This window comes from Chionomys nivalis, chromosome 1, assembly GCF_950005125.1.
Source record: "Chionomys nivalis chromosome 1, mChiNiv1.1, whole genome shotgun sequence".
Classification (NCBI taxonomy): domain Eukaryota; kingdom Metazoa; phylum Chordata; class Mammalia; order Rodentia; family Cricetidae; genus Chionomys; species Chionomys nivalis.
The window spans coordinates 199,772,808-199,794,202 of NC_080086.1; positions in this window are offsets into that span (position 1 = coordinate 199,772,808).

The following is a 21,395-nucleotide window of genomic DNA, read 5'->3' on the forward strand; positions in this document are numbered from 1 at the left end:
TCCTTATCCTTTGTGTATAGGAGGGCAACTGATTTTTTGGAATTGATCTTGTATCCTGCAACGCTACTAAAGGTGTTTATCAGCTGAAGGAGTTCTTTGCTGGAGTTTTTGGGGTCGCTTATGTACACTATCATATCGTCTGCAAATAATGAAAGTTTAACTTCTTCCTTTCCGATTTGAATCCCTTTGATCCCCTTATGTTGTCTTATTGCTATTGCTAAATTTCAAGCACTATATTAAAGAGGTATGGAGAGAGTGGACAACCTTGTCGTGTTCCTGATTTTAGTGGAATAGCTTTGAGTTTCTCTCCATTTAATTTGATGTTAGCTGACGGCTTGCTATAAATAGCTTTTATTATATTTAGGAACGACCCTTGTATTCCTAATCTCTCTAAGACCTTTATCATAAAGGGATGTTGAATTTTGTCAAATGCTTTTTCCGCATCTAATGAAATGATCATATGGTTTTTTTCTTTCAGATTATTTATATGATGGATTACATTGATAGATTTTCGTATGTTGAACCAGCCCTGCATCTCTGGGATGAAGCCTACTTGATCATAATGGATAATTTTTCTAATGTGTTCTTGGATTCGGTTTGCCAGTATTTTATTGAGTATTTTTGCGTCGATGTTCATGAGTGAGATTGGCCTGTAGTTCTCTTTCTTGGTTGTGTCTTTGTGTGGTTTTGGTATCAGAGTAACTTCAGCTTCATAAAAGGAATTTGGCAATGACTTCTCTGTTTCAATATTGTGAAATACATTAAAGAGAATAGGTATTAGGTCTTCTTGGAAGTTCTGGTAGAATTCTGCATTGAAGCCGTCTGGACCTGGGCTTTTTTTGGTGGGGAGGTTTTTTATAACAACTTCTAATTCTTCGCGACTAACAGGTCTATTTAGATTGTTCACCTGGTCCTGGTTTAACTTTGGTATATGGTACTTATCTAAAAAAGTGTCCATTTCTTTTACATTTTCCAATTTTGTGGCATACAGGTTTTTTTAGTAAGATCTAATGATTCTCTGAATTTCGTCTGTGTCTGTGGTTATGTCTCCCTTTTCGTTTCTGATTTTGTTAATTTGCGTATTCTCTCTCCGCCGTTTGATTAGTTTGGATAGGGGTTTATCAATCTTACTGATTTTCTCCAAGAACCAGCTTTTTGTTTCATTGATTCTTTGGATTGTTTTCTGTGTTTCTATTTTGTTGATTTCAGCCCTCAATTTGATTATTTCCAGTCTTCTACTTCTCCTAGGTGAGTCTGCTTCTTTTCTTTCTAAAGCTTTAAGGTGGGCTATTAGGTCTCCAATGTGTGCTTTCTCCGTTTTCTTTATGTGGGCACTTAATGCTATGAACTTTCCTCTTAGCACTGCTTTCATAGTGTCCCATAGGTTTGAGTATGTTGAGTCTTCGTTTTCATTGAATTCAAGAAAGACTTTAATTTCTTTCTTTATTTCTTCCTTGATCCAGGTGTGGTTCAGTAGTTGACTGTCCAATTTCCATGAGTTCATAGGCTTTCTGGGGATAGCATTGTTGTTGAATTCTAACTTTAATCCATGGTGATCTGATAAGACACAGGTGGTTACCGATATTTTTTTGTAACTGTGTAAGTTTGCTTTGTTACCGAGTATGTGGTCTATTTTCGAGAAGGTTCCATGAGCTGCAGAGAAGAAGGTATATTCTTTCTTATTTGAGTGGAATGTTCTAAAGATGTCTGTTAAGTCCATTTGATTCATTACCTCCCTTAATCCTCTTATTTCTCTGTTAGGTTTCTGTCTGATTGACCTGTCCATTGGTGAGAGAGGAGTGTTGAAATCTCCTACTATTAGTGTGTGTGGTTTGATGACTGCCTTGAGTTTTAGTAACGTTTCTTTTACATAAGTGGGTGCTTTTATATTAGGGGCATAGATATTCAGGATTGAGACTTCATCCTGGTGAATTGTTCCTGTTATGAGTAAAAAATGTCCATCTCCATCTCTTTTGATTGATTTTAGTTTGAAGTCAACTTTCTTAGAAATTAGTATGGCCACACCTGCTTGTTTCTTAGGTCCGTTTGCTTGATAAACCTTTCCCCAGCCCTTTACTTTGAGTAGATGTCTGTCTTTGTGGTTGAGGTGTGTTTCTTGTAAGCAACAGAATGTTGGATCCTGTTTTCGTATCCAATCTCTTAGCCTGTGCCTCTTTATAGGTGAGTTGAGTCCATTGATATTAAGTGATATTAATGACCAGTGGTTGTTAACTCCGGTCATTTTTCCTTTCTTTCTTTCTTTCTTTTGGTAGTAGAGTTTGTGTGTTTCCCTTCTTCAAGTTGTGCTGGTGAAGGGTCATTAGATGTCTGAGTTGTTGTGGGCATTGTTGGACTCCTTGGTTTGTGATTTTCCTTCAATTACTTTCTGAAGGGCTGGATTTTTGGCTACGTATTGTTTAAATTTGTTTTTATCCTGGAAAATTTTGTTTTCTCCATTTATAGTGAATGAAAGCTTGGCTGGGTATAGTAGTCTGGGCTTGCATCCATGGTCTCTTAGTTTCTGCAGTATATCTATCCAGGACCTTCTGGCTTTCATGGTTTCCATAGAGAAATCAGGTGTAAGTCTGATAGGTTTACCTTTATAGGTAACTTGACCTTTTTCCTTTGCAGCTCTTAATATTCTTTCTTTATTCTGTATATTTTGTGTTTTGATTATTATATGACGAGGAGATTTTTTTTTTTGATCCAGTTGATTTGGTGTTCTGTATGCTTCTTGGACCTTCAAAGGAATATCTTTCTTAAGGTTGGGAAAGTTTTCTTCTATAATTTTATTAAATATATTTTCTGGATCATTGAGCTGTAGATCTTATCCTTCTTCTATCCCTATTATTCTTAGGTTTGGTCTTTTTATTGTGTCCCAGATTTCCTGAATGTTTTGTGATGAGAATTTGTTGGTTATGCTGTTTTCTTTGATGAGAGTGTTTATTTTCTCTATGGTATCTTCAGTGTCTGAGATTCTTTCTTCTATCTCTTGTAATCTGTTGGTGGTACTTGTCTCTGTAGTTCCTGTTCGTTTATTCAAATTTTCCATCTCCATCCTTCCCTCGGTTTGTGTTTTCTTTATTACTTCCACTTCATTCTTCAAGTCTTGAACCGTTTCCCGTACCTGTTTGATTACTTTTTCTTGTTTCTCTTGGTTTTCTTGGGTATCTTTGAGAGATTTATTCATTTCCTCTACCTTTTTGTTTGTAATCTCTAATTGGTTGTGGCAGTTTTTCACCTCCTGTTTAAGGTCCTCTATTATTTTCATAAAATTCACTTTTGAGTCGAATTCTTCTAATTCTTGTGGATTAGGGTGTACACTTCTCATTTCGGGATTCCTGGATCCTGGTGATGTCACGTTGCCTTTCAAGTTGTTGGGGGAATTCTTGCATTGGCGCCTGCCCATCTTTTCCTTCAAATGGAGCCAGGAGAGGCCTGATGTCTTGGACCAGTCTTTGCTGTGACTAACTCTCTAGGTGTATCTCCTCAGTGTAGGGGCAGGAACCGTTCCCTTCCAGATGAACTCCTCAACACCAAAACATGTATGCGTGGTATTCCAATGACCCGCGTAAAGAAGGCCGAATGCAAGGGGTCGGGCGGGGTCGAGTAGAACACAGGCGACACTGCAGTACAAGCTGGAGGTGCCTGCACTCCCTTTTGGGGGTTACTGAGGCCTGCCCGCTAGGCAGGCACTCACTGCTCTGGTTGGGTAGCCTTAGTGTAGGGGCGTTTGTGCTCTCTACCGGGACCGTCCGCCCCAGGATAGTACACACTCACCCGTCCCGATGAAACTTCTCGGCACCTACACAGGAACTCCTGGATGCCCCAATGAGCCAGGGACTAAGGGAAGTAGGGCGCAGGCAGAGCAGGTCCAGGAGATCACAGCAGAGACTGCAGCCCCAGCAGCGGGGGGGCCGCTTTCCCTGGCGGGGACCTTGAGGCCTGCCCTCTAGTCAGGCACTCACTGGTCTGGGCTGGTAGCCTTAGTGAAAGGGCAGGAAACTGTTCCACAGCTAAGGACCTTGCAGACAAGGCAGGCTTGGGGGTGGGGGTGGGGGCGGGTGTGTAGGAGAGAAAGCCCTGCAGCAGGAGCTGGGGGAGGGGCGTTTGTGCTCTCTACCGGGACCGTCTGCCCCAGGATAGCACACACTCACCCGTCCTGATGAAACTTCTCGGCACCTACACAGGAACTCCTGGATGCCCCAATGAGCCAGGGACAAAGGGAAGTAGGGCGCAGGCAGAGCAGGTCCAGGAGATCACAAGCAGAGACTGCAACCCCAGCAGCAGGGGCCTGCTTCCCCTGGTGGGGACCTTGAGGCCTGCCCTCTAGTCAGGCACTCACTGGTCTGGGCTGGTAGCCTTAGTGAAAGGGCAGGAAACTCTGGGTTGTTTATTTAACTGATCGATGTTGCTCCCCATTTGAAGTATATACAAACACACCCTTATATTTATGAATATATATTATATAATATCAATATATTAGTGAATATGTATTATATATATATTCCTACTCTCCCTAAATAATTAAACAAATAATATTATTATTTCAAATGCCTATCAGTAGAGTAGATCTTCACACATTCATTATATGAAAATTTATTTTAAAATGGCAGAATAGAGGGCTGGAGAGATGGCTCAGAGGTTAAGAGCATTCCCTGCTCTTCCAAAGGTCCTGATTTCAATTCCTAGCAACCACATGGTGGCTCACAACCATCAGTAATGGGGTTTGGTGTTTTCTTCTGGCCGGCAGACAGACACACAAACAGAATATTGTATACATAATAAATAAATAAATAAATATTTTTTAAAATGTCAAAATAGAGAAATAAATGTTTATAATAATGAAAAAAATTATAGACAGCTCAAAACTGTCTGTAACTCCAATTCCAGAGGATCTGACACTCTCACAGAGGCATACATGAAGGCAAAACACCAATACATATAAAATAATTAAAAAATAAAATTAAATTTTTGTAGGAGCCAGTGGGGACGGGAGCACCACAAGAAATCCCACAGAACTAACTAACCTGGGATGATAGTGACTCACAGAGAATGAACCACCATCAAGAGAGCATGCATGGGACTGACCTAGGCCCCCTGTATACATGTTACAGTTGTGTAACTTGGTGTTCTTGTGGGACTCCTAACAGTGGGTGCAGGGCCTGTCCCTGTTGCTTGCTTTAGGGACCCATTCTTCCTACAGGATTGCTAAATCCATTCTTAATAGAAGAGGACATGCCTAATATCGCCACTACTTGATAGAATATGTCTGGCAGGTATCCATATGAAGTCCACCTTTTTTGAAGGTTAAAGGACTAGGAGGAATGGATGGGGAGTGGGAGCAGTGGAGGTAGGAGGGAGTTACTGAGAAGAGAGGAGGGAGGGGAAATTTTGATTGGGATGTAAAAATAAAAAATAATAAAAATATACTCATGCCCAAAAAGGAGAATATCAATGGTTATCATACTTAAACTTGAGGTATTAAAAGAATGGCCCTCTAGGGACATTGGCACTTACTGTAATTTTAAAATGTGTTTGGAGTTGTATAGAAATAGTTAAATAAAATTAGTCATAATTTTGATCGGATCTAATACATAATGTGTTTCCCTTCTTCTTGGAATAGTTATATCATGTTTAGGGATTATTATGACCTGGTATTCACCCACCTGAAATAAATAAGTGTAGTTCTAAAAAGAGTTTGAGCTCCTGCTGCTCTTGCAGAGGGCTGAATTTCAGTTCCCAGCATCTATATGGCAGAACACAATAATTTGTAACTTCAGTTCTGTGGGATTCAATGCTCTCTCTGGCCTCCAAGAGTACCTATATTCATGTGAACACACAGCCCTTGCACCCACCAAAAACAAAACAAAAGGCCACAGCATCTTGGGTCTGCTCCTTCTTGGTGTAGTCCATCTCTGTTTTTTACATCACTGCTTATCTTAATCAGAGCACCTGGAGAATCCAATCCCCACTTCTTGTCTTCATGTATTTCATGTATACTCCCTCAGTATACAAGTATAATCTTATAAGATTCCTCTGGAGCTGTACACTTGTAATGTGTCTACCCGCAGAATGTGCCAGAAGCCATAGGCAGGTATTCATAGTCAGCCATCAGTCATGCCATGATGTCAGCAAGCCTCCATGAATAGCTAGGCCAAAACATCTGTGGTGTGTAACCCGATGGGAGTCTAGGGAAGTGTGGATGAAACATGTGGGAAGGAATCAGACTAGGCAAGGTAGGCACTGCCTAAGACATCTGTACCAGCAAGGAAAGGGGCATCATGAGGGAGATTCAAAGAGCTCACACACTCCAAGGCTGGAGAGATCAGGAGAGAGGACCTGGCTGTGGCTTGCTTTCCTTCTTCAGGCCAATGCCTGTGAAAAGTCAGCAGGCTCTGAGCTCTGCTGTTTTAAAAGCCCTTCCAGGTCCCTATTTTTCACCTCAGAGACATCTGATGTAGGAATAGGAGCATGGCCTTAGTTTCCTTCCAAGCCATCTCCATTGCAGCATGTGGAGAGGCTTAGTGCCAGGGTAGCTTCCACAACGTGCACTCATGAGTTCCAGGAAGGTATCCTTAGTGGCTTGGCCTGTCAGTGGTATGTGGTAGCGCAATGGTGTCTCTGACCAGACAACAAGTGCATTTTCCAAACCCCCTGAGATGGGTCATCACTCCCACAAGAACCGTCACCAGTCTCCATTTGTGCATACCATGGTTGGCCAGTCTGAAATCCTTGCTGGTTGGAAAAAATACATGATTCCTGTATGTGAGAGTTTGGAAGTGAAGCTAAATGGTGTGTATCTGTTAGAGAGCAAACACAGGCATTGGGATCCATCCCCAGAAATATTCCCCCATCTCTCTCTCTCTCTCTCTCTCTCTCTCTCTCTCTCTCTCTCTCTCAGACACACACACACATACACACACACACACAAAGCCAATGAAGGCTTGTTAAGGACAGAGAAAGAGAGTAAGGAAGAAAGTGAGTCAAGACAAAACAAAACACACTGTCAGATTATCTTTCCAAAGCCCAAATCTCAGTGTGGGCGAGTTCCTTTCTCTCTAAACTCTGTGGACACATAATTGACATATGGGAAAGAATACTGCTCATAAGAACATGTCTTGCCAAATTGTCAAAACCCAACATTTTACATCAGTGACACCCAGAAGGAAAGACTGTCAACTGCCAGAGTTCCCTCCACCTCTCATTTCTCACTTGTGCCATGATATCCATGAGCTTGGTTCTCTTACAGGCCTTTAAAAGTCTTTTCTGGCTCCTACAAGGCTGTCAAGGATCCTAAAAAAAGAAAATAATGAGGCAGAGTACAATCCAGGTAGGCTGTAAGTCCCCTGGGCAGGACTCCAGGTCTGTGGCCAAGTGGCACTTACCTTCCATAGGGCTCTTTGGGGAAAAAAGGGCATAGACTCAAATCTGGCTACTTCCTGCAGGCATGGGGCAGTGTGGGGAAGGGGAGAGCCAGGTGTCCATGTTTAGCAAGAGGTGTGGCTGGAAAGGCATCCCATGAAGTGTCATCCCGGAGAAGGCAGGCATAACAGATGCCTTGGGGGAGAGGAGAAGGCAGGTGTCTAGGGAAAAAAAACTTGTTATTGCTAAAGATGAGTGTGTCAGGATGAGGAGCAGGTAGGCCCTTCATTGTGGCATCCTGGTAAAATGGAGGGTGGAGGGTCTTGCCTGCTGGACAGACGAAGTGTCTTGAGTAGGTGCCCGCTTGAGCCTGGGGAGATGGTACCAGCATGAGTGTCCCAAGAGCTTGGCAGCTGAGGGTGTGGTGAGGATTACCATGTGAGGTCCTGTCCATCGAGGTTCAAGAGACCTAGGAGTTAACTGTTTGAGGGGTACTCTGTGCCCTGGGGAGAGCAGGGCAGGTTTAGGGGCATTAGGGTCCACTGGTGTGGTGGCAGGAAGACAACTGTCAGCGTGTGAATGGAGAAGGGACCTTAAAAGGGAGAGGTAGGGTAGGTACCCCACCAGTGGAGGAGTTTGAACTGGAAGGTGATGGTTAAGGAGAAAGGGCCTGCCATAAAGCAGCCCAAAGGGGCTAAGGCCCATAGGGGAATGCCGGTTGGCCCTGAGGCGAGGGCCAAGATAACCTGAGTTCAATGGAAAGCTTGCTCAGTTGTTGTTTGATGAGTCCCATTGTCCAGGAGATGTTGAGCTCCACCACATCTGCTGTTTCCCTGGAGACTGGAAATGCTTTTATCCACCTTGTAAAAGTGTCCACAAGTATTAAGAGATAACGAAGTTTTTTCATGAGTAGGCATTTAAGTGAAATTAACCTGCCAATCTTTGCCCGGTTGGTGTCCACGCAGCTGGTGTATGTGGAGAACTCCTTGTGGGTTGGCCTGGGCACACGTCTGGCAGGAGGAATGAAGCTGTAAAATAGAATCTTGGAGATGGGCGAGGTTAAAAGGGACTCCAAGAAGTGGAACAAAGCTTTGGGGAAGTGGCTAAGGATATAATTGTCCTACAAGAATGTAGGGCAGTGGCAGAGTTTTAAGTGGGGAGGAACAGGTCCTGTCTACCCCCATAGCTGAAATTGGTGAGGGAAACTAAAGGCCCAAGTGAAAATAAAAATAATGGATTTACCCACCACTTGTAGCATGACCCTAGGCTAGGAGAGGGTTACGGGATATACCAAGTCTGGGCAGCGTCAATCCTCTGCCAGGCTGAGACATTTGAAGGCTGGCAGAGTTTCACTTGCCAATGGTGATGAGGCCAGACCTCCATGGCATGGCCTAGAGGACAAGCCAGCACAGGGGCATTGTGATTTCCAGTGTCTGGGTTGCTGGCAGATAGGGCACATCCTCGGAGCAGCTGTAGTGCAATATCGTGCCATTTGACCATTTAGACCACCTTTGATAGAGCCCCGTGGCTGGCTTCCCTTGTCCCCCTTCCTGTGACCTTAGGGCAGCTGCTAAGACCTGGGCCTGTAGATTGTTGTAGCTTTGTCTGTCGGGAAGACTCAGCTGATTCCTCTCGGGCATTAAAAACTTTAAAGGCCATATTCTCCAATTCCCATATAGGAGTTTGGGGACCATCCTCAACTTTTTTAAACTCTTTCCTAATATCTAGTACCGACTGAGGAAACAGAATGATTAGTAGAAAAGAAACCTAGCTGCTTTTCTACCTGAGGGAGATTTGGAAGAGAAAAGGGAGCATGGGAGGGGCTAGCCCAGTGTAAAGAGGGAGTTCAGCATGGAGCAGTGAGGTGGTAGGGGAAGGGAAAGGTGGAAGTTGAACCTCCAAATTGGGAAAGCAAGGGGAAAGAATGTAGCTCCATAGGAGGGGGTTGGGGAGTGTGGGCTTGAGGGAGTGGGGGAGGGGCCAGTGCCTCTGGTAGCATGGTGCTATGAGAGACTGGCTACTAAGGGAAGGGAGGGGTGAAAGTGCAGAGACCAAAAACCATGGGCACATATATATATATATATATATATACAAACATCTTTTTAAATTGAGTCTGTCTGATACAAATGAACAAAGTAGGCTCAATTTAAAAAGATTTTGGTAAGAGGCTTACAGGGGGAAAAGTGGACCTGGCTTTGAACTGTATAAAGCAAGCTCTCCAGCGATGCAAAAATTCCCAATCAAGTTAAATCAAAACAAGCCAAATTAAGAAATACCAGGTTTAGCCAGATGGTGGTGGCGCATGCATTTAATCCCAGCACTCGAGAGGCAGAGGCAGGTGGATCTCTGTGAGTTTGAGGTCCGCCTGGTCTACAAGAGCTAGTTCCAGGACAGGAACCAAAAGCTATGGAGAAACCCAGTCTCAGAAAATCCAAAAAAGAAAAAAAAAGAAAAGAAAAAAAAAGAAATATCCAGGTTTAATAGCAGATCTGCACTCTCAGATGGCCCCAAGTGGGAACCTGGAAGCTGCAGGAATACAGCCCCTGAGAGGAAGAAAGGGAGACCAAATGTTCCTCTTTCTGGAAATCACTTAAGTACCCTGGGGATGTGTCGCAGCCCCCCTCGACCAGCAAGGAGGATGCGCAACACCGGAGCTCTTCTTGCTAAGCAGTTTATTCCAGGACTTTATTCACAGCAATCTTTTCCCTTCTCTTTCTCTCCTTCTGTCTCTTCCTCTCTCCTCCGGGCAAACCTCTCCCAGCCCTTAAGTAGGCCTGGGCCGCCAACCTCAGATTGCCAGGTGGGCACTGCCCATAGGTCCACGCATATGCAAGCAGCTGACAGTCATTGCATGATAATAGCATAAGTCAGGCTTTAGCCATAGGAGTTGATTATCACAGAGAGCACTCGCTTTCGGGATTGCGGAGGGCAGGAGCCAGCACCATCAGGTGCGACTCCACTCAGCTCTCTACATTGCCATCAGGTGTGGCTTCATGCAGCTCGCTACAGGGATGGGGTCAGGACCTGGCCTGCTGGGATTTGGAGTCCAGACCAGGCCTTGGGGCTGGGACAGATGTGAGGGACTGGGGCCTATGCTCCCAACTTGACACTGTGTGTGCCTATTATGCTTTAAGTATTTGAATGTGGTATTGAGCCCAACACCATCCACTCATGCATTCATGGTTTTATATTTTTAAGTTGGAACCTTAAAGAATCATCCTTCAAGCTTAAATTCCAGATCCATTTATGGCACCCTCTCTGAGCTGCAGCCAGCAAGCTTGTTCTTCCATTGTCCTCTGAAGCTCTGTAATTGCTGCCATCAGTCCAGAGTAGATCAACCTGATTCCAGAGCCCAGAGGTGTCTTCTGATCACAGGAAAATGACTAGGTCAGCAACAGTACGAGGCCCTTACCTGTCACTCAAAAGTCATCTCCTCTTTGCTCAAAAACACCCCAATCCTGGCTCCAGGTTTGAGATTCCTTTGGACTTACTCTTCCCCTTTGTGGGTGCCACTGCCTCAGAATGTGACACACGTGAGGGGGCAGCACTGCCTCAGAATGTGACACATGGGAGGGGTCACTGACTCAGAATGTGACACATGGGAGGGGTCACTGACTCAGAATGTGACACATGGGAGGGGTCAATGTCTCACAATGTGTATCTTATAATCTTAGAGTCAGAGTGAACGTGGGTGGGTTGACCAGTTTACATGTTTATTTCCATGTTTTGTCTTTTATGGATTAATGGATGTGTCTCATTTTTTTCATTATTGCTTGCTTGCTTGCTTATTGATTGATTGATCGAGCAATGACTTCTTGTGTATTTCTTTGCTTGCTTAATTACTTATCTATCTGTTCAGCCCATCTCATTTACTTACTTCTTTAAAAAATGACCCACCTAGTTATTTACTTACTTACTTACTTATTTGTTCATTTATTCCTTCACTTCCTTATCTTCTTTCATACATCTGTTTATTTATTTGCTCAGCCTGACTCATTTATTTACTTATTGAATGTTTCAATTAAATAATAATATTTTATTCATTTATTCATTCTTTGTTTGCTTATTTGTCTATTTTTATGTATGTATTTACTTACTTTCTTAATTATTTTTTTACTTTTTAAAATTTACTTAATTTTTTTTTCGTCGGGAGTGTACATCATTTATTTCCTTCCTTCCTTCTTTCCTTCCTTCCTTCTTTCTTTCTGTCTCCTGACTGTCCTGAAACATAACTGGCTAAGAAAATGGTGGCCTCCATCTCACTGGTGCTGGGTGAGTGTCAGCAAAGCAGCTCCTGAAATGGAATTTGACACACACACACACACACACACACACACACGTATATGACATGTACAGATGGGGGGGTTCCAATGTTTTCAGAGGAAGGTGCTCACTGGTAATAATAAATGTGCTGATAAAAAAGGCTGGAAATCGCTGAATATTAAATCATTAAAACTCTTCAAATAAATAGCAATTCCGTTTCTCTCTCTTTCTCTCTCTCTCTCTTTCTCTCACTCTCTCTCTCTCTCTCAGACACATACACACACACACACACACACACACACCATAGACCAGCACATCTAGACTGACTGCAACAAACAAAAGAAGAAGAAACATGGAAAGAAGACACCCCTGTTGGACAGGATCTGATCTGATCTGAGAATAAATTCATCGAATGGCTGCGAACAGCATTTCATTGAGAAGAGATTCCACATCTTACGCTGTATAGTAAGTTAGTTAGTTAGTTAGTTAGTTAGATAAAGAGGAGCCTGTGAACTGGGTTGGGGTGTGGCTCCTCAGGTCAGGTCAGGTCAGGGAGGGGCTGAGGAGTGTACCATTGGCCTTGACAATAGGCACCAGTCAGGTGTTAGTGTCAGGGCCTGAGAGTTCCTCAAAGGGAATGAATGGAGACCCTTGCTTGTCTAAAAACTGCCTGAGCTTGGGGAAAGAACTTGTGTATAGCCACACTGGCTTGTTTCTTAGGTCCATTTGATATTGAGGGATATTAATGACCAGTGGATGTCAACTCTGGTTATTTTTATTTATTTTTTTGGTGGTAGTGTTTGTGTGTTTCCCTTCTTTGAGTTGTGGTGGTGGAGAGTTGTCAGATGTCTCTGTTATTATGGGAGTTGTTGGCATCCTTGGTTTGTGCTTTGCCTTCTAGTACTTTGTGTAAGGCTGGGTGTGTGGCTACCTATTGTTTAAATCTGTTTTTGTCCTGGAATATCTTTTTTCTCCATTGATGTTGAATGCAAGCTTTTCTGGGAATAGTACTCTGGGCTTGCCTCCATGGTCTCTTAGTGTCTGCCAGCACATCTATCCAAGACATTCTGGCTTTCATGGTTTCCATTGAGAAGTCAGGTGTAATTCAAGCACCTACGGACACCTGATCTTTGATGAAGAAACCAGAAATACATGGAAGACCATTCCTCTCCCTTATAAGAGATCATGTCAGCACAAAGAAGCCACCCTATTGCTGAGACACTCCACCTCACCTCCCAAAATAAATTTGGTGGAAAGGAATTCCCACACAGACCTCAACCTAAAACCAGATATCTTGAACCTAACAGAAGAAAAAGAAGGGAAGATCCCTGAAATCAATGACATAGGAAAAGACTTTCTGAGCAGAACACTATTAACACAGACACTAAGATCAACAATTAATAAATGGGATCTCATGAAACTGAAAAGCTTCTGCATGGCAAAAGATCCCATCATACAGACAAGTGGCAGCTTACAGAATGGTAAAATATTTTTTATCAACTACACACCTAATAGAGGGCTAATATCCAAAATTATATTAAAAAAATCAAACAAAATGAATAAAGAACTCAAAAGGCTAGATATCAAGAAAACAAATGACTCAATTAAAACTGGGGTATAGATCTAAACAGAGAATTCTCAATAGGGAATCTTAAGTGGCTGAGAAAGACTTAAATGTTCAACATTCTCAGTCATTAGTGAAATGCAAACCAAGTATGCTTTTAGAGTCCATTTTACACCTGTCAGAATCCCTAAGATCAATAACACGAGTGACAGTTCCTGCTGGCAAGGACGTAGAATAAGGGGGACACTCATCCACTGCTGGTGGGAGTGCAGACTCATACAGTCACTATGGATATGAGTGTGGGGGCACCTTAGACAGATGGGAACTGATCTACCTCGAGATCCAGCTCTATCACTCTTGGGCATTTACCCAAAGGACACTTTATCCTACCACAGAGACGCTTACTCAACCATGTCCATTGCTGCTCTATTAATAATGCCCAGAAATTGGATAACATATTCAAGACATGAATAAGAATGGATAATAAAAATTGGAACCATTACACAAATGAATATTACTCAGCCATTAAAAATAATTAAATTCACAGTAAAAGGGTAGAACTAGGGGGAGAAATCACCCTGAGTGAGGTACCCAGACACAGAAAGCCAAATGTGGCATGTATTAGCTTACATGTGGATATACAGAATCACAGAGATTAAGCATAGAGTAACAGACTAAGGAGGAGAGAAGCCTCTCATCAGGAAAGAAGAAATAGAATAGAAAGGTACAGGCTGGTGAGGGAATGTGCAAGGAGAGAAACAGGGACGAGGGAGTGTATACAGGGAGAAACAGCTAAAACTAAGGCCACGGAAGTAGTGTGCAGTGGCATGGGTATTGATACAGTTGATGCTTCCTGAAATAAATGCATATGTGAAGGCAATCTAACAGAGAAATCAAATAACAGGGTGATGAGTCTGTGTCTGAGAGCTTTCTCCTTCTGTCTTGCATTCCACTCTTTAGGTTGGGATTAAAGATGTGCACCACTGGGATTAAAGGCGTGCACCGCCAGGTTTCTATGGCAAACTAGTGTGGCTACTGAGATTAAAGGTGTGTGCTACCACTTACTCTTCAGCTAAACTTTCTTTATTAAAATACAAATGAAATAGCACTACACGTAAGGCTCATGAAACATTGTAAAGGAGGGGACACATAGATTATAAGAGCCAGAGCATCATGGAGTTTGCTGTGACATTGTATCTCCTAGAAATGTCAGATTCTACACCAATAAAATCTTATTAACATGGCTGCTTAAGTATGAGCTGAATAAGGACAAGAGGCAATCTATATTCTCCCTCCTTCTGCTCCTCATTTGGACCTTAAGAGCTCAGACCATTGCTCCAAATTGAGTCTCTGTCTCTACCTCGATCCATCGCCAGATGAAGGTTCTAAGGTGATATGTAAGATATTTATCAGTATAGGATAGGGTCATTTCAGGTTCCCTCTCCTCAGTTGCCCAAGGTACCAGCTGGGGACATCTCCCTGGACACCTGCGAACCCCTCTAGAGTCAAGTTTCTTGCCAACCCTAAGATGGCTCCCTTAGTTAGTTCGCTGCTCCTGTATCCTCCCTTCCTATATCCCAACCATCCCAATCCCCCGAGAAATCAGGACCACGAGGGATGCACCCACCCACTGTGACAGTGGAACTGATTTATTGTGAGCCCACCAAGGCCAGCTGGTCTGGGACTGAATAAGCATGGGTTGGAACTGGACTCTCTGAGCATGGTGGACAATGAAGGCTGATGAGAAGCCAAGGACAATGGCACTAGGTTTCGATCCTAATACATGAACTGGCTTTGTGGATGCTTAGCCTGTTTAGACGCTCACCTTCCTGGAAATAGATAGAAGACCTTCGTCTTCCCGCAGGGCAGAGAATTTGGACTGCTCTCCAGTATCAAGAGGGAAGGGGAATGGTGTGCGGGGAGGAGAAGAGGAGTGGGCATAGGGGGAGGGGACTGGGGGGAGGGGGCAATATTTGGGAGGAGGGGAGGGAAATGGGAAACGGGGAGCAGGTGGAAATTTTAATTAAAAAAAATAAAAAAATAAAAAATAACCTTAAATTTGTATCAATATACAAAAATATCTTTAACTAGAGTAAAAAACATATATATATATATATATCTCATAAACCCCTCAAATTTGTATCAATATATAAAATTTTATACCAATGAAAATATTTAAGACAAAAAAAAAGAGGCAATATATAAGGGACAAGGGGCCAACCAGCCCTACACAAAGAACTATAGGGAACTCACAAATGCGGGGAGTGGAGAAACAGTTTTAGTCCTACTGTGGGAAGAGTACACGAAATGCTTATCCAATACCAAATGTTGAGCCCTGAATCATACATACAAATAACATTATACTAAATTAAAGTATGTGTGTGTTATAGTTTCTTAGGTACTTAACAGTATGAATCCTTGTGATTTTTTTCACATATCCATACTATTATTTTGCTCTCCTTTCTCCCTGTGTATTTATCTCCCTTCAACCTAATTATAACCCTGACAGCATACAGACAAGTAACATACAGATTGGGCAGGTTACATACACATATGCATGTAACAAAATTAATGAAAAATCCATGAATTTGAAAGGGAACAAGGAGGCATAAAAGAGCGGGTTTGAAGAAAAAAAGTAAAAGGAGAAATGATGTTTCATTGTTACAAAATATTTGTATAACTATGTAAAGACGTGTTGCATTTGTTGAATTTTATGGAAAAATGTGTTGCTGTTTTACCTTGTCTGCCGAAGGCACCTGATTAGTCTAACAAAAAGCTAAATGGCCAATAGCAAGAAAGAGGTATAGGCAGGACTTGCAGGCAGGGAAACTAAGTAGCAGGAGGAATTTAGGCTTTAAAGGAAGAAAGAAAAAGAGATACCAGGGAGAAACCAGTGGCCAATCAGACACACATGGAGGAAGCAGGAAACCAAGACATACAGAATAAAAGAAAGGTAAAAAGCCCCAAGGAAAAATGTAGATGAATAGAAACAGGTTAAATTAAGTTCAAAAAGCTAGCAGGACGAGCCTAAGCTAAGACTAAGCACTTATAATTAATAAGAAACATTCATAATAAATTATTTGGGAGTTTCTTGGTGGCCCAAAGGAAAATTCCAATACACATAATACAATAAATAAAATAAAGAAGTAGTTGTTTTTAAAGAATTAACATAAAAGGTAAAAAAGGGACACAGCCAAGACTGTTAAATAGACAAGCTTGTCTCAGAAAAAAAAAGAAGATAAAAAGAGATGTAACATATCCCTATTACCTGCTCTGAAGAATTTTTCACAGATACTGCCATGGCATAACCACATGGGAATAAGGTGGCCTGCATTAATTAAAAGAGTTTCTAATAGTAAAGTATATTACAGTTGCTTATGACTTAAAATGTCATTATAAAATATCTAGCAAATTAAATTCAACTTGATTACATATCATTTCTTCCCACTACATTCCTTAGGATGAATTTTAATTTATTAACGCCATGTATCACTAAGCTAAAATCCTGATACAATTATCTCACTTGATCCTGAGTGGCATTCAGAAGTAGACATAGAAAGCAAGCTTGTCAGGTTTTTGTGTGTCTATGACTACCAGCCTGATGACTGTAGACTTCAACTTTTTAAACTTTGTACAAAAAAAATGTTTCAATGAGTTCTTTGATGAGGAATGATTTTAGAAGGACTAGTATGTGAAAACTTGCTTTATTTAAGCACCCGTAGAACATTAATCCTTTCTCATTTCAGTCTTCTATAAAAAGAATCCAGGAGTAGTTAATGCATAAGCAATAGCTAATACAATAGTCTTACTAATTGATTTGTAATGACAATATATGTGAGATCTTGGCCAAACAGAGATAATACTTCCAATTCAAATGTCTTAGCTAAAGTGATTTTGTATTTCTTCTGTAGACTCTTCTCAAACTCACAGAGATCCCCCTGCCGCTGCCTCTTGAGTGCTGGGAGTTAAGGAATGCACCACCACTGACCTGCAAATTTTGTATTTCTTAAGGCATCTAGAAACTATGATGAGTGTTGAAATGAATTTTAAGACCTTTTAGTAATGTAAACTGTACTGGAATACTTTCTGGTTGCCTTTTTTTAAAAAAATATCTTTATTATTTTTATTTTATGTATAAAGTGTTTTGCGTACATGTATGTCTGTATACCACACGTGTGTCTTGTGCCCACCAAGGCCAGAAGAGGGCATCAGTCCTCCTGAAATTAGAGTTATAGTTATGGGTCCTGGGGATTTAACCCATTTCTTTGGAAGAGCAGGCACTGCTCTTACCCATGGAGCCATTTCACCAGCCCCAGGGATATTTTACAAAACAAAACAACATTAAAAGATACTATGGAAAACAAATCGGCACTGCTGCAAAAGTACTTGATTGTCTCAAACACAGATGAGGAGACACAGTGATGGCTAGGAAAGGCTGAAACTCAAAAGGGTTGCTAGGGACAAAACTACAATTCTAGCCAGAGGCACAACAGCTGCAAGATTTAGAAATCTAAGCTTTTGCCCTAGGACTTCCCACCACTGTCTGGGAATGGGCATAGCCTTCTTGCCTAAGAGTACTTGCAACAGGCATTCTGAAGTCACGTGGGCGGAGACTTTAAAATCCAAATTGGTTGGCATTGGTGGGTGTCTTCCTAAGCAGTTTTGCATTTTACTGGAAGTGGGAGCTGGGGGTCAAGGACCAGAGAGAAAGGTAACTGCTTGCATGGGGTTAATTCTGTTCCTGCTAAGAAACTCTGTGGCATCAGAGACCTGGGGCGGCATCTGCCAGGCTCTGGGTTCAGGGATCAGTAAGTTTGTGTGGGCAGAGCCTGGAGAGGGAAAAGAGGATGCTGATTGCTGACCACGGTGTTCCCCAGGGAGGGGGGGAAGGGGAGGACTGCCTGGGAGGGACAGGTTAAAACGCTGCTTTCCTGTGGTAATACAGCATCTGAAAAGCCATATAAAAAGAAAAAGTCTGGGAAACTGAAGGCTTGAGAATAAACCTAAGTGGAATGTAAGCAGCAAAACAAGGAGTGATGTGACTCAGTGCACAGCCTATTGTGCTAAAGTCCCCAGCTCAAACAAACAATAAAGTGGGTGTTAGTATTTGGTGTTAGTATTTGGGCATCGGCATTGGCCTGCCTGTCCTTAGGGTCCTGACAGGAAAATTCCTCACCTGTAGCCACTAAGAGCACTTCACCTGTAGCCACTTCTGGGCACATTTGCTATGGTTCCTTGTAACAGGTGGACCTACCCCTAACCTTCCCGTTCTCCTGTGTCTACCTCCCTCTCTCTTCCGCACTCTTTACCCCATGGGACTAGTCTGCTACCCTCTCTGCCTCCTCTGTCCCTTCTCTCTCATCTTCCAATAAGCCCCCTATGTAAGCCTTATTGCATAGCGTGACTTCTCTTCGATATATATATTATTTTATTTTCAACAGTGAGTTCTGTCTTACCCTAGAAGGAAGCCAGGGCAGGACCTGAAAAAGCTGAGTGGCTAGCGTCTAGTGCTGCAGAGACGAAGACAGGGTCTGACATAGGTATGCTAATGATAATAAAATATTTTGAGAATGGAAGCAGCCTCTACATTATGTTATGGAACGGATTGCTTGTCTTTACTGAAAGGGAGATTAGAACCAGAAAGACAATAGTGGGTATTAAACTATGGGGTTAAACATAAAGCAAGAAAAGTAGATATTAGGAAAAGAGAATGAATCCTGATTTTGAAGCCAAAGGAAACATTTTGAGGAGAGTTAAGGAGCCTGAGATTTCTTGTCAAGCAGTCTGTGAGTTACCATTGAAATAGACATAAGAGATACCAGGGATGTACTCGGGATAACACATTGAAATATTGTGATCATGGATTGCCGTGTGATGCAGGAATCATATATGTTCGTTTTTGCATTGCCTTGCTCAAGTGTATTGAATACTTGAAGTTACATAGGTGTTATCTTTAGTGAGGACTTAAGTATACATGACAAACAAATACAGCACACAGGGAAAATACTATTGTAAAGGAATACAATAACTAAGTTTTTAGTTACTCTTCTACTTCAGAATAAAAGTGATAATTATTGCTTAATGATCCACTTGCATCTGGAACATTTTTCTGATATTGAAATCATGAATTAGGTTTTGAGCATGAAGCGCAATTCCATTTCCACCAGTGGTGCTGGCTGCCTCTCCACACAGGAATTAAGATCTCAGGATCTCGATGAACCAGACCTTTATACCCGTCAAGCGTAAGTGCCTCCAACTATGGATCTCAGCTGCATGCTGCCACGTTCTGTACCTAGTTCTCAGAAACTGTAGAATCAGATGGTGAAAGTGGGTCTTCTCTAGTTCCACACGTGAGTCGCTCACTCTCCAAAGGTTAGTAATTCCTTCAGAGAGCTTTGGTTTTACTGTCTATGTCTGTCAGTATTAATTATATTAGCAATTAAACTAAGAAAATGTCAATATAAACTCAATTAAAAATAACAAACTCATTATAAGGTTTCAAAAATAAAATGGTTTTATTTATTTACTTGTTTATTATTTGTTTTGGTTTGGTTTTTGGAGATGAGATTTCTCGATGTAGCCCTATCTTTCCTGGCACTCACTCTGTAGACCAGGCTAGCATCGAGCTTTGAGATCTACCTGTCTGTGCCTCCAAAGTGCTCTGATTAAAGGTGCATGCCACCACCACCTACAATGCTTTTAATTAAAAAAAAATCTGGGTAAGCAAGATGACTCAGCAGGTAAAGGCACTTATCAACAAACCCAAACACCTGCTTTCAATCCCCAGACCCACATGGGAGAAGAGAACCTGCTGCATCAGCAGCTACTGACCACCAGCTGCTCGCTCTCTTTCTGTCTCTCTCTCTCTCTCTCTCTCTCTCTTACACACACACACACAAAAAAATAAATGTAATAAAATTAAAATATTTCCAATGCAAAACAATTTCATTGGGCAGCAAAACATGGTCTCCCCTTTTAACGTCAGATCCCTTTAATATCTGACTAAAGAAAGACAGTTAGAATCTATGTCTGCTGCTGCATTCAGACTGTCCTAGCAGCCAGTCTCTAGGAAGCAATGTATGCATGAAAGGATGAGCATGATAAGAACAAACAGCATCTTAGTTTTGATGTAGTGATACCTAGATATATATACCTTCGAGAACATGACTAGACTAGATAAACAGTTGTCTGGATTGGAGGTGGGGAAGTTTGGTACAGATTGACAGGAAACAGTCTGTTATTTGTATGACCTGGGGTATGACCTCACCTTTTTGTACTTTGAATCCCTTGTGTATAGGAATGGAGATAGGTTGAGCGGTGGTGCACATATTTAATTAAATGGAGGTAATCTAATCTGTGGGTTTGAGGCCAGCCTGGTCAACACACAAATTCCAAGACAACAAGAGCTACACAGAAAAACCTGTCTTCCAAAAAAAGAAAGAAAAAGAGTGGAGATACTGGGAGATTGCTCCTTGGTTTAGAGTCATTCCTATTCTACCACAGGACCCAAATTCAGTTCCCAGTACCCACATTGGGCAGGTCACAACCACCTCTGACTCCAGCTCAAGGAGATCTGATGCCCCTTTTGTGACCTCCATAGGCACTCTCGTTCATGTGTGGTTATGCCTATGCAGACAAAATATACATAGAATATAAAATAGAACTTTTCAGTTTTTCAATGGAGACAATGGCAGACTCTCCTTTACAAGTAGTTCTGAATATTTATTAAGTGTTCATATAGGTCAACTGCTCTTAAGTTCCTCATGCGTATTAACTCTTGATAATCGAAGACAACTTTCCCTTAAGGCACAATGGCAAACAAGGGAATACAAACAAGGGAGCAGTTATAGGGGCATAAATAGGGATGAAAGTGTTTAGGTTATTGAACAGGCCTTTAGACTACTTGGTACAGAAGATCTATGGGCCTGAAACACACCTTTAAGGATAATATATGTGTTGATAATGTCATGCACAAGGAAATTTGGTTTGTTATTTGTGGTGCTGAGGATTGAGCACAAGCTGAACAAAACAATGAGATATATCCCTGTCACAGAATTACATTTTATTCCCCCCATATTTTATACCTAAAACTGCTGTAACCTCATGGTATGCTTTCCTGCTTTAAGGAATGCATTGTGTTTAGTTATTTAAAGCTCAAAGACTAATGTTTGATGTTGTTGTTACGATTTGTGTGTGTGTGTGT